The sequence below is a fragment of the Xenopus laevis genome, chromosome 5L, assembly GCF_017654675.1.
Source record: "Xenopus laevis strain J_2021 chromosome 5L, Xenopus_laevis_v10.1, whole genome shotgun sequence".
Classification (NCBI taxonomy): Eukaryota; Metazoa; Chordata; class Amphibia; order Anura; family Pipidae; genus Xenopus; species Xenopus laevis.
In genome coordinates, this window is record NC_054379.1 from 58375365 (window position 1) to 58387829 (window position 12465).

The 12465-nt window shown below is 39.7% G+C and overlaps 1 long non-coding RNA gene across 1 annotated transcript; it reads right to left on the minus strand.

Annotated features, from left to right (window-relative positions):
- Positions 1-398: 398 nt before the first annotated feature.
- On the minus strand, positions 399-4564 carry LOC108716728. Its single transcript, XR_001935737.2, has 2 exons — positions 3777-4564; positions 399-2633 (listed from the first exon to the last, which is right to left on the minus strand). It is a non-coding gene; the product is annotated as an uncharacterized LOC108716728 (long non-coding RNA).
- Positions 4565-12465: the final 7901 nt, after the last annotated feature.

Below are 12465 nucleotides of genomic sequence, written 5' to 3' on the forward strand. Positions count from 1 at the left end.
CAACCGGAAATACTGCAATACTCGAATTAATAGAGAGGTGAAACCCACTGAAAAAAGCCAGAACATCATGAAGTGTACAAACATCTTCAAATGGTTGAAGGGACCTCTGCCATTGATTTCTACATAACCTTGACAGGGTTTAGCTGGAGAATTTTCAAATTAAAGCTATTCCCAGCATTGGAGTATAATAAATCTCAAAAAGCTTGATTTTTTTTTAAAAAACCCAAAACGTTTGAGTTTTTATTTAACCCAAAAATTTGAGTTTTGGCTGAAAACTACCCTTGATAAACTTGGATTTTTTGTGAAAACACAACTTGACCTTTAATATATCTGCCCCTTGATGTGTTGTGTTTGTACTGTTTCCAATTAAATATAAGGGTTAAATGATCTGCAAATCATTCCATTCTCTTTTTATTTACATTTATTACATTCAACTTTTTTGGAAACAGGGTTGTACAGATGATTGCCCCTCTGAGAGTTATGTGGAGAAGTCCGAATGCCAACTGCCCCCAAGTACTCCCACTTCAAATGTATACAAATAGTATAGGAATACCCTGTGATACAGGAATACTGGTATAAGGTAGGCAAGCAATTTCAACAATTCAGTGTTGTTTAACATTTGCACAAACTGAGCTGTTTGCTCCCATGTAAAGCAGAATAAGTTAAAGTTAATTTGGAATTTGGTAAAGCCAACGGTTGAGAAAGCTTTGGGTTTTTGCTACTGTATTTTCCCTCAAGGTGGCTCCTCCTATTATACCAGTAGTGCATTATGATACATGAAAACATACAGCTAAACAGCAAAAACATAGAATAAGTATTATAAAGTGTAGGCATACTAGGAAGGAGGCACTGACAGTATAATGCAATTATAGTTATGGCCAAAAATAATGGTACTTTTGTACTTTTCAAATAAGTTTCAAAACACAATAAAAGAAATGTACTCTTAAATTATGCTAAAATTATCTCCAAAACAAGTTTTAACTTTAAAAAAACAGGTTTCCACAAGTCTTTGTTTCACTATTAAAATGACAAAGCTCCAATTACAACAGACATGTTGTACTAATGGCAAATAAACTGAAAAAAAAAAAACATTCTTCCTATCTTTCACTGATAATCCCATTGGTAAACAACCTTGACTACACCGGGAACTTCTAAGCGAGCATTCGCTTGGTGGCTGAGCAATGGGGCGAGCAAACTGGACGCACTGACCTGGCAGGGTAGACCACTAACCCTACCGCAACTGATTCAAAAGTTCAATCCTCCCCAACAGGAACTATATAGAGCCACGCAACTTATTCATTATGTGAACAAGCAAGCCAAGAAGTGCCCCAACAACAAATTCACAACATAAAGCTTTAAATCAGTTTGCCGACAGGCACCATTGGCTCCATTGACACCATTGGGAATTTGTCTAACTTACAAACTGATAAACTGGATGTCTACGGAGAATTCAAAACATAAGTACATGCTCAAATGGGAGAGGGACTTAAAGGCAACAATCTCAACCCAGCGGTGGTCACAATGTAGCCTAAAAGAAAATTGAGGTAGCACGTGTGTACCAACCCGACTATACAAGAGTTATCCATCCTGCGATCCACACTGTTTCAGAGGATGTTAAGAGGAAGGGTCTACACACCACACACTGTGGTCTCTAAGTATTGGGATTCTGTGAGACATCTGCTATCCAAAATATTGCATATCAACTTCCCAAAGGACCCATTTGTCATGCTCCTAGGAAAAAAGCCCAACAATTTTAACAATCCTGCCCATAGAATATCTCAGCATATTTTAATGGCAGCAAGACTTATAATCGCATGCAACTGGAAAAAAGCCACCCTACCTCTGACTATGCTCAAGGCAAAAATTATAGACAAAATTATAGCAGCCAATGAAAAAATGACATATATGCTACACAATGATATGGAGGCCTACGACAAAATATGGCTCCCTTGGTTAGCTTACGAGAATGACTCCTTTTGACTCTTTTCTGCCATGCATGTATGAACTTTTTATTATTGATACTTCTAGATCAAAAAGGTCCAATAATGAGTCCTAACAATTATATTTATACTTGTATAATAATGAAAGGAACCAAGCCGCCACAATTTTCTTTTCCGCTTTTTTTTTGTTTTTCATTACTACCCTTACATGGTTATGTAAGTATACTTTTTATGTTTATAAAACCAATAAAACATTTCAGTATTAAAATTACAAAGCTGTGATAAAATTACAAAACTTTAGATAAAATCGGTGACACCTTAGATGTAATATTTGGCAACACAAATTGCTAAAATCAAGCTATTTTTTGACAAACAATGACATTTTGCAACTGCTATAAGGTCTCCATGATTTAGCGGATGACTTCTCCCAACTGCATATTTCAGATCTTGTGACAAGTGTCAATGCGATTTAGGTCACAACTCATAACTGTCCAGAGTTATGTCTTTAACCATTACCATGAGCTTTTTGCTTCTGGTGGTCATTGCCTTGGCTCTCAGTTTTCTTTCTTTTCTCCATGTTCAGTTTATACACACACAATACAAAAGAAACATTTTTTTCTTAATGTAATCTGGCTTTGCCTATGACTACTTATCGTTGATACGAAACGCGTCTGGACGATGTTTGCTTTTAACCTGTTGAAATAAAATTCTTTGTTTTAAACTTCTGGGTAGATATGGAGGGCTCGCCGATTTCTGTTCAATCGCAACTTACCTCAAGCTACGGGCTCTGGGCGATGCACCCGGGCCACCCTCTTCATCTGGTAAGTGTGATCTCCCCCCGCTTATTACCCTTAGTTTTGTCAGAAGGAATAGCTGACATAAGAGCAGGACCCGGGGTTTACACAAACCCGGGTCACTGTATCTTTCGGGTGAGCATTAGGATTCTTCCGTCTCAGGGTTAACTGCTTGTATTTAATGCAAATGTTTTATTTGGCAAAGCCTTAATACATTCTAGCAGTAACCGTTTGATGGTCGTTTAAACACATGATTGGACGTGGTGAACTGAGCAGAATATTTATTTTCTTCTGGTTGAATGTGTACTTCTTATATTGTAGATAGCTGTAACTCATCAACGCTAAGTTCACTTGCAAACTGAAGGAGAATCACTTGCCAATTTATTATGTCTATTCCTAACCTCAATACCTGTGATATCTGGAGAATTGCAAATTTGTGCTAGGAAGGGTTCCAGCGCTAAGATAAAGAGGGTAGGAGTCAGAGGGCACCCCTGCCTTGTACCGGTTTCTTTTTGGATATAGTCTGATAAAGTGCCATTAACCCTAACTCGGGCTGCAGGGGCATTGTACAAGAATTTGATCCAAGTGCAGATGTGCTGGCCTATCTCAAATTTGTCCAAACAATCAAACATGTACTGCCAACTGACCCTATTGAATGCCTTTTCTCTGGGTTTTTTTAAGTCATCCTCTATACTTAGAATGAAGAACTCCAGGGAGCAACACTTTTGTTTCTTTGAGCATTCCAAAACAAATGTTTACTGCTGCACTACATTCTTTTTAGCATTCTACACAATATTATGTATGTCGCTGATTATTTAGGTGCATGTCATGCATGAAAAGAACACACACACTGGCCAGAGCGACAAGAGGGGACCGAACTAGGTGTATGAGGCAGAGAATGTCTTTTGCCCCCCCAGCTTTGCATCCTAGGCACGTGCCTACTCTGCCTATGGCTAGTTTCACAACCTTTACTTTGGAGGCAAGTTCGTTTCAGCCATTGCTATCTGAGGCAGTGTTCACAATGCCGCCCCCATCCGCTTACCTTAAGATCACCGACGGGGTCCGTGGGGGGGGCACATCGCTAGCGCAGAGTGCGAAATATCGATATCTGCGATAGAAAAGCCGAATTTCCGGTTTAATAACTGTTTGCTTTTTGTCGTCCCTGGTAACTTCTGGGGAGCTGCTGTCTGCATCTTGCCTCATGGCAAAAACCCCTCTGCTTGGAGGTGCCAATAGCTCCAGGCTTCCCAAGCCTCAATAGACATACTTGTGCATGAAATGAGTACAACTATAGATGCAAGCACATTTAATTGGTATCATCAATTTGCACGACAATGTCCATTCTTGCATGACCTCAGCTGTGGTTGAGGTCCTAAATTACTCTAATATTTTTACCAGTATTTAAATGCATATGAGACACTTATATTTTTTGGTGTTACTGATCATCCCCCACAGATAATAGGCCAATTACATGGAAAAATCCAATATACAAAATATCCAAATAGTCATTTATGCTTTAGCATAGTGTAGTAATGTTTATTTCTTGAAAGCAGTGTTCAGCTTGTAGAAAATCCACCCCCCCCCCAAACAGGCTAATAGTGTGAAACTCCAGCTTCTGGCCCAGCCAGCTGCTCCTATGCTGTGTTGATGCATATTTTATATTCTTGCATTTAAAAGCAATTGCCGCTGAAATGGGTATAATCACATATTGTACACTTTTAAATGACTGTGAGCAACATTCAGATGTAAAGGGAGTTGGGGAGCAACACAAGCATGAAAAATGTTCCTGGAGGTACCAAATAAGTGCTGTGATTGACCATTGAGTAGCCTCCATGAAGACTGGCAGTCTACAGGGGCCTCTGTTTGGCAGTGCACCTGTTTTTTATGCAACCAAAACTTGCCTCCAAGGGGCAAATTTACTAAAGGGCGAAGTGACTAACGCTAGTGAAAATTCGTCAGTGTGACGTCATTTTGGAACTTGCCGATTTACTAACAGGCACAGGTATAACTTCGCTAGTGAAAGAGACTGACGCTGGTACTCATTCACACTCAATCATCAGGCGAAGTTGCGCTCTGGCGAAAAGGACGCAAATTCACTAGGATGCGGATTTTACTGAACGTTACCTGTTGCGCCAGACTGCCATCGCCAACTCAGACCAGGTGAAGTGCAATAGAGTAGATAGTTGAAAAGTCAAAAAAAACGCTGGCGTCTTTTCCTTTTTTCAGAGTGATAGGCTGCAAAAGAGAGTAAAAATGTTTTGGGGTAACCGCTTCCCCCATACATTTTCTAACATATGGCACATAAACTATACACTGGGCTCATGTGTAGGGCATTATAACAACTTTATTTTATTAAGCTTCCCTGGGCTTGTGTTATGTAATGTATTTGCTGCAACATATACATCCATTCAACTTTAACTTCCCGCAAATTAGCCAACGCTAGCGCAACTTCGCTCTGCTTGCCAAATTAACGCTAGCGCAACTTTGCCAGCATTTGGCGCCCTGGACGCAACTTTGCATGTTAGTCAATTAGCGTTGCCTGAGAGAATTTTCTCCTGTCGAAGTGTTGCGCTGCTTGCAAAGCCGTCGCTGGCAAATTTTTGCTGCTTAGTAAATTTTTTGAGTCTGGAATTCAAAAATAAGCACCTGCTTTGAGGACATGGGGACAGGGCCGGATTTACATAGTGGGTGCCCCTAGGCACACTGCTCTCGTCACCCCTGTCCCCTCCCCTTTATCTGTGCATATTTTCATCATCTGGACCATAGCAATGGGGATTGGCGCATGGGTAATTTAAAATATGATTGTATCTCCAGCGCATCACCTGTGTTTTTGAACCAATGTGGGTGTGGTTGGGCAGCATGCCGCCCCCCCTAAAATCCTGCCGCCCTAGGCCCGGGCCTAGGTGGCCTTTCCACAAATCCGGGCCTGCATGGGGAGCAACATCCAAGGGGTCGGAAAGCAACATGTTGCTCAAGAGCTACTGGTTGGGGACCACTGATCTATAGACTCCAATGATTTGTGCTTTTAGTAGATGCATGCTTTGTTGCCTTTATCAAACAAAATGGCTGGATGAGGCAACCCACCTAAATTGGGTGGGAGTATCCCTATTTTGCTTGTCAGGTAAGGGCAACTTAAAAAATTCATAACATTAACAAATGCTATTAAAAAACATTTTACATTCCCATGTGTTGCAATAAGTCAGTGTTTTCCACCTATTGATTAAACAGTGCTTTGTGTATGGGTATATTTAATAGTCTTTTAAAAAGATCAATAACTAATCCTGTCAATGCACAAAATGTTGTCATGTACGGCCCTCAGTGTCACTTCAGTTATGAGAAAAGAAAAGCACCTTGCCTGATGCAGCATTATAAAATAAATGGCACCCTAATAGCTTTAAGAGCCAAACTTTAAACCAGCATTTTGTCTTTTTTAGTAGTGTGCAAATGAACTCTCTGCACCTCACAAGCATCCCTGTTAGCAGTATGAAAAAGTTGTTTGCATTCATATATATGGATAAGGTATTACCCTTAAACATGATGTTCACCTTTATTTTACTTTTGTAATAGTCTCCGCTTACCCTGGTGGTCCAGTGCTGTGCCCCCTGGCATGCGGGGGCGCCCACCGTGCCTTCGGTGGGGACGCCCGCCACATGCATCCTGTTCCTTTGGTGTCCGGTTCCTCTAAGGTGCGCGCCGGCACGCTTCCTGGTTTATGCGAAGGCGTGATGACGTCATTGCAAATTTGCCACGAGATTCAAAATATAAAAGGGGAATTTAGTGTTAGCAAGTTGCCCGTTGTTAGGTTCAATTTGTTAAGTTCCTAGGTGCTTGCTATTGTGTTTTCTATCTGATCTACTGGTTTATATGTATTGAAGAATCACCAACTCCCTCGTTTCCTAACCCTCAGGGGGAACCCATGCAATCGGGGGCTACACGCTTGTCCCCTGAGGAAAGGGCCCGTAGGCGATGCCTGGGTATGCATATATTGTGGGGATAAGGGGCATTTCCGAAGAGGCCTGGAAATCCTCAAAAAAAAAAAGTGGAGAAGGGAAGCTCCATTGGGGTAGTGAGATTTCCTCCAATTCCTCCCCAATTCGCCTCAAAAAACTTGTAACTGTAGTTTTGTCCTGGCCTGGGGGTTCAGTTAAAGTCTCGGCCTTGGTGGATTCTGTGGCTGGGGGAATTTTTTTAGATGCTGCCTTCGCAGAAAAGTATAATATTCCCCTTATTCCCCTCACACCTCCTATGAGGATTTCTGATATTTATAAAAGCCCACTGGGGTCAGGTCTGGTAACCCAAAAATCCAAGGCATTATCCATGTGTGTGAACAATATGCATTGTGAAAAATTAGCTTTTCACATTCTCGATGGTTCCTCGTCCCCATTAATTCTGGGGGTTACCATGGCTACAGTTACACAACCCGCACATTGATTGGGTAACTGGGGAGGTTATTCAGTGGGGTTCCAAGTGCAAAGATTCATGTCTAGCTACCACTCTGTTACTTCCCTAGCAAAACACCCTTCTGTTAAACATTGCTCTAAGTCTCGTTCTGGGGTACATAGTTCCCTATCGGCAGTTACATCCGCTCAGAAAAGAGCAGCCGATAAGACCCATAGGGAAGTATCCGAATATCAGGTTGGGGACTTGGTTTGGCTATCCACAGGGAATATTAAGCTTAAAATTCCAGCCTGAGAGTTGTAGAACAATATGACTAATTGCAAATTGTATCAGAATCCCACTATCTACAACATACTAAAAATTCATTTTTATTTCTTATTTCACTTAATTTCTGATAAGATTACATATATAGAAGACATATGGTTGAACAATGAATAACATCATTTCCCTTTTTTGGCTAGAAAAAGCAAACCAAAGTTAATTGCAACTGTATTAAATATTATGCAGTTAAGAAGAGGATGTACTGCACTGTTACTTGATTAAAAAACAGTTATTACAAAATTCCTTGTTTTGAAACATAAATAACTGAATTTCAACTGCAACAGTTGTTTAACTGCCTTTTGGTAGCATTGTCTCTTCCTCAACAAATGATGTGGTCACTCATGTCTATAGTTCAAAAACATGTGTCTGTCCATTCTTCAGTTATAGCAAGAAGACAGTATCTTCACATGAAAAAAAAATTAAGAATCAAGCAGAGCAATAAAAAAATGAATTACAGGTTTTCCTTTCAAAAATGAATTAATCTACTTTTTTTCTTACTCAAGTTCATTTTATTGTTTACTTGCTCTGTGACATACTTTTATTTCAGTAATTTCTGTAAGATACTCAAATGGATGTGCTTTACCACACTTTTTGGCTTCAAAGGCCACCTTTGTGCTCTGAAATTATTCAAATTCAATCGGGGGCCCACTTCTGATTTCTGTGAATCAATAACCAAGCCAAAGGGACTTGCCCCAGTTCACAGGCACAGCATATGCAAAACAATTTATATCAAAAGATATATGTCCCAAAGCTTTTCATTAGTAAAAATAAATTATTTATTCAAATTCATGTTAAAAATTGGATACACACTAACCCCACATGGCCCACCTTACGCGTTTCGTACCCTCCTTCGACCTTAGTCGAATATAATTGCCACCACCTTTATGTCTGTGCACTATGGGCTATTGCCTCCATAATTGCCTCTATTGCACATGTATTGTATTATTGCCTCCAATAGAATGTCTTTTCCACAAGCATTATGTTATTTCAAGAGTGTGAAATTGCCTTTATTAGTACGTCTGTCAGCACAAGCAGTGTTCGGTTGTCTAGAACATTATTTATTCACCACAAACCACTTGTAATTGCTTTTAGTAGTATGCCTGCTCCACAAGGGGGTATGTAATTGTCTTGTTTTGCAGAACATGTCCATTAACAGTGTTCAATTCAAACCAGCACTATGTTTCCCATTTAAACTGCAGTAGTCCTACAAATAGAATGTATCTGCTGTCCTATCAGCATAGAAGAGGTGGTTAGCACAGCTTTTCCAAATGATATGTGTCCAATTCCTTAATAGTTGCTCTGTGCTGCAACTGCTGCAAAAGATCCAAGAATAGGAGGAAGGAGGAAGAGGAACTCCAGCAGTATTACTGCAAACAACATTTTATTCCAGGCAGTGGTAAACACAACATGTTTCGGGTTCAATGCCCTTTATCGAGTGAAAAGTTGTTTGCAGTAATACTGCTGGAGTTCCTCTTCCTTCTCCTACACTTGTATCTGTCCTATCGGCATGTAATCATCTCCAGTTGTATATCAGTTCCATAGACATATTGCTTCCAGGAGTATTTTGTCCTTCCTGACCCATCCTGATGTTTCCAGGGAGCCTGGGTACACCAAGGCCCAGTAAAGCCACGTTGCCCTAGCGGGACCTGAACCTCTAGTGTGGAAGTCGGGGAGCAGGGAACCCGTGAATGAGGCTAGTGAGTGCAGGAATATAATTTTTATAGTACTCTAGGAGAGTAAGACAGTGAGGGAAGATAGAAAGAACAGCTTTGTGCTCCATCAAGGAGGTGTAGCAGGGAGTAGCTTCCCAGGCTTTAAGATTTGCAGGCAGTTAAGGGACCAGAGTGGATAGGGTGTCAGGCTTTAGGTTCTTCTCCCTGACCACTCCACTGGGTGAGAACCAGACCACGCGTGAGGTATTTTTGCCTAGAGGGAAGTTGTACTGCCTTGACTACAGCCTCAAGGAATGCGCCTGCATCGACCTCTGATACACTGTCGGAGCTGTGTGCCTATATATTCTGCAAATGTATCTTTACTGATGTAAGTAACCTGTAGATCATTTGTTTCTGACAAATAAAGTTATTTGTTCTGTTTGATTTGCAAGAACCTCCTGGCGCCCATTTCTTTATTGGTTAAAGCACAGTAGCCTGTGGGAGTTGTAGTTGCACTACACCGCACCTTCATTTCATCCATTTTAGGTGTAACCATGTGTAACCCATGCTCTAGTATACGATTAAACCTGTTGGCCTGGATAGTCTAAAACGTGTTACATTAGCATACAATTCACTGGATGCATCAACTGCATGTGTTGGCACAACCCCAGAATTAATGGCAAGGCAAGGCTGATGCTAACTCCAGGGTTCCCATGGTGCAGGCAGCCCAATCCAAAGTAGTGTGTGTAGATGGAAAAACATTTGTTAATAGTGCCAAAGTGTACATTTTTCATTGCGTTTGGATTTGTAAAGAAGGCCTACACTGTGACATTGTCTCCTTCAGTATGTCTGTATTTATATAATGCATTTGTATCCGTAATTGTATTGTCTGTGTCTGTGTTATCAAAGCAATATGTACCTTGGCAATAATTCTGCCCCACAAGCCACTTGTAGTTGCTTTTTCTCTTTCCTACTATGAATGGGCAGTTTTCTCCTAATTAGTGATTTAACTTGTCTGACCCTGTATGTCCTTGCCAACACACAGTACATCCACAACCCTCCTCCTGTCTACTTGCTTATTTATGGTGGGTGCTTATGTTGAAAAACTCGAATGTCAAGAATGTCAAGTCCCTGGACCTCTCCCATTGACTTATATATGAACTCGGCAGGTTTCAGTTGGCAAATAGTCGATTTCGAGTTCTTAAAGGGCCAGAGTATGATAAATCTCGAAATTCTAATTAAAACTTGAATTGAGTTTGGATAATTCACAATTTGTTTTTGAGAGTTTTGACCATAAAAAAATGAGAAAATTGGAATTTGAATTTTCAATTTGATCCTTATTAAATCTGCCCCTAAATGGCAGTGTGTTGGGAGTTTCCTTAACTGAGAAGGATTTAGGTTTTTTTTGTAGATAACAAGTTATCTAAGTATCATTCTGTGGCCACTAAAGCTAATAAAGCATGTTCTTGCAGAAAAAAGGGCATAAACTCAAGGGATGAAAACATAATTTTGCTTCTTTATAGGTCCCTGGTAAGGCCTCATCTGGAGTATGCAGTGCAGTTTTTGACTCCAGTCCTTATAGGAATTGTTCAGTATAAAAATAAAAACTGTGTAAATAGATAGGCTGTGCAAAGTAAAAAATGTATAAAGGATGGAGTGACTGGATGTGTAACATAATAGCCAGAACACTACTTCCTGCTTTTCAGCTCTCTTGGTTTACACTGACTGTTTACCCTGGCTATAATCTTGTTTGTTTATGTAAAACACAATAAAAATGTGTTAAACACAGTGAGGACAGTGAGGTTGTGGAATGCACTGCCAGGTGTCGTTGTGATGGCTGATTCTGTTAAAGGGTGGTTAACTTTTAGTATGTTATAGAATGGCCAGTTTTAAGCAACTTTTCAATTGGTCACTGCCCCCATTTTGCAAACAAATTCTCTATAAGGCAACAGATTGTTATTTCTACTTTTTATTACTCATCTTTCTATTCAGGCACTCTCCTATTCACACGGTAAAATTGAGAGCTGCTGGATAAAAATCTACATAACTCAAAAGCCACAAATAATTTAAAAAAAAACAATTGCAAATTGTCTCAGAATATCACTCTCCACATCATATTAAAAGTTTATATAAAGGTGAACATCTCCTCTTTAATGCTTTTAAGATTTCTTAGACAAGCATAATATCAAAGGCTATTGTGATACTAAAATCTAGTATAGATATGGGTATAAATAATTTATGTGAGTGTTTTGAAGGGTCAGTGTGTATATGTATGGATGCTGGGTTTCATTTGGAGGGGTTGAACTTGATGGACTATCAGTATAGGGTGGATAATGTGTCAGGCATTATTATCCCAATCAATTATGACTTCTTCACACATGTTATTCAAAGTAATTTCAGATCATTTATTGTTCTGTGTACAATAGAGTTACCTCAGAGCTACTCTTATTTCGTACTAATTGAGTACATGTTACTATGGATGGGTTACAACAGTAGTGCATTATTAGTACTTACTGTATTTCTTAAGAATGTATTTTACAAAAAGACTTCTTCCAGAGAAAGTGGTAACAAATCAAGATGATTTAAACAACTATTACATTTAAGAATTTTTACAAGTTAAGGTTGATCATGGCCAGAAAACTTTTGGGGAACATGATGTCAAAATACCCTCCACCACATTTGTAAATACTGACAGTCAAGACACAGTGGCTCATTACCAATGATAGAGGCTACAGTACTGCAGCCTAAAGTATCTACTGCACTCACCTGTTGGTGAATTGTCTTTGTTTAGTTCAGGTTTTACACAAACACCCTTATTTTCCACTATAAACTACAGAGTGTAATGAGACATGGTCAGAGTCAAATTAGAGCACAGAGAAAGGTTATTACTGTTTTCTGTAAGGTTTGAACTGGTGGGATAAACTGGATCTTCCTCTTTGGACTTCACACGCTGAACAGGGTGGATGTATGCTGGGAAGCCTGGGACAACAAGGTCTCTTACTGTTTGAAATAGTTATTTAGATGACCCAGTGAGGTCCTGGCTGGTTTTTCAGTTTCAGAATATGTTTTTAGAGACAAGACATCTTCTCAAAGGTTCAAGTTGCTTAATGTTTTCTAAAATTACTGTGGGCCCATTAACTTCTAGTAATGTCACTGTTCAATATGGATATAGTAAAACGGGTTACACATACTACATACTAAATCTACTAACAGCCCCTTTATTTCCATAATTTCTAGATTCTTCTTTAGCTTGTTGAAAGGGAGTATTGTTTGTTTATATTATCAGGGTTTTGGAGTGGCATGTGCCCTAGTCAGATTTTCATATAGCAACATAACCTTACATTTGAAAAATCTGTGAAA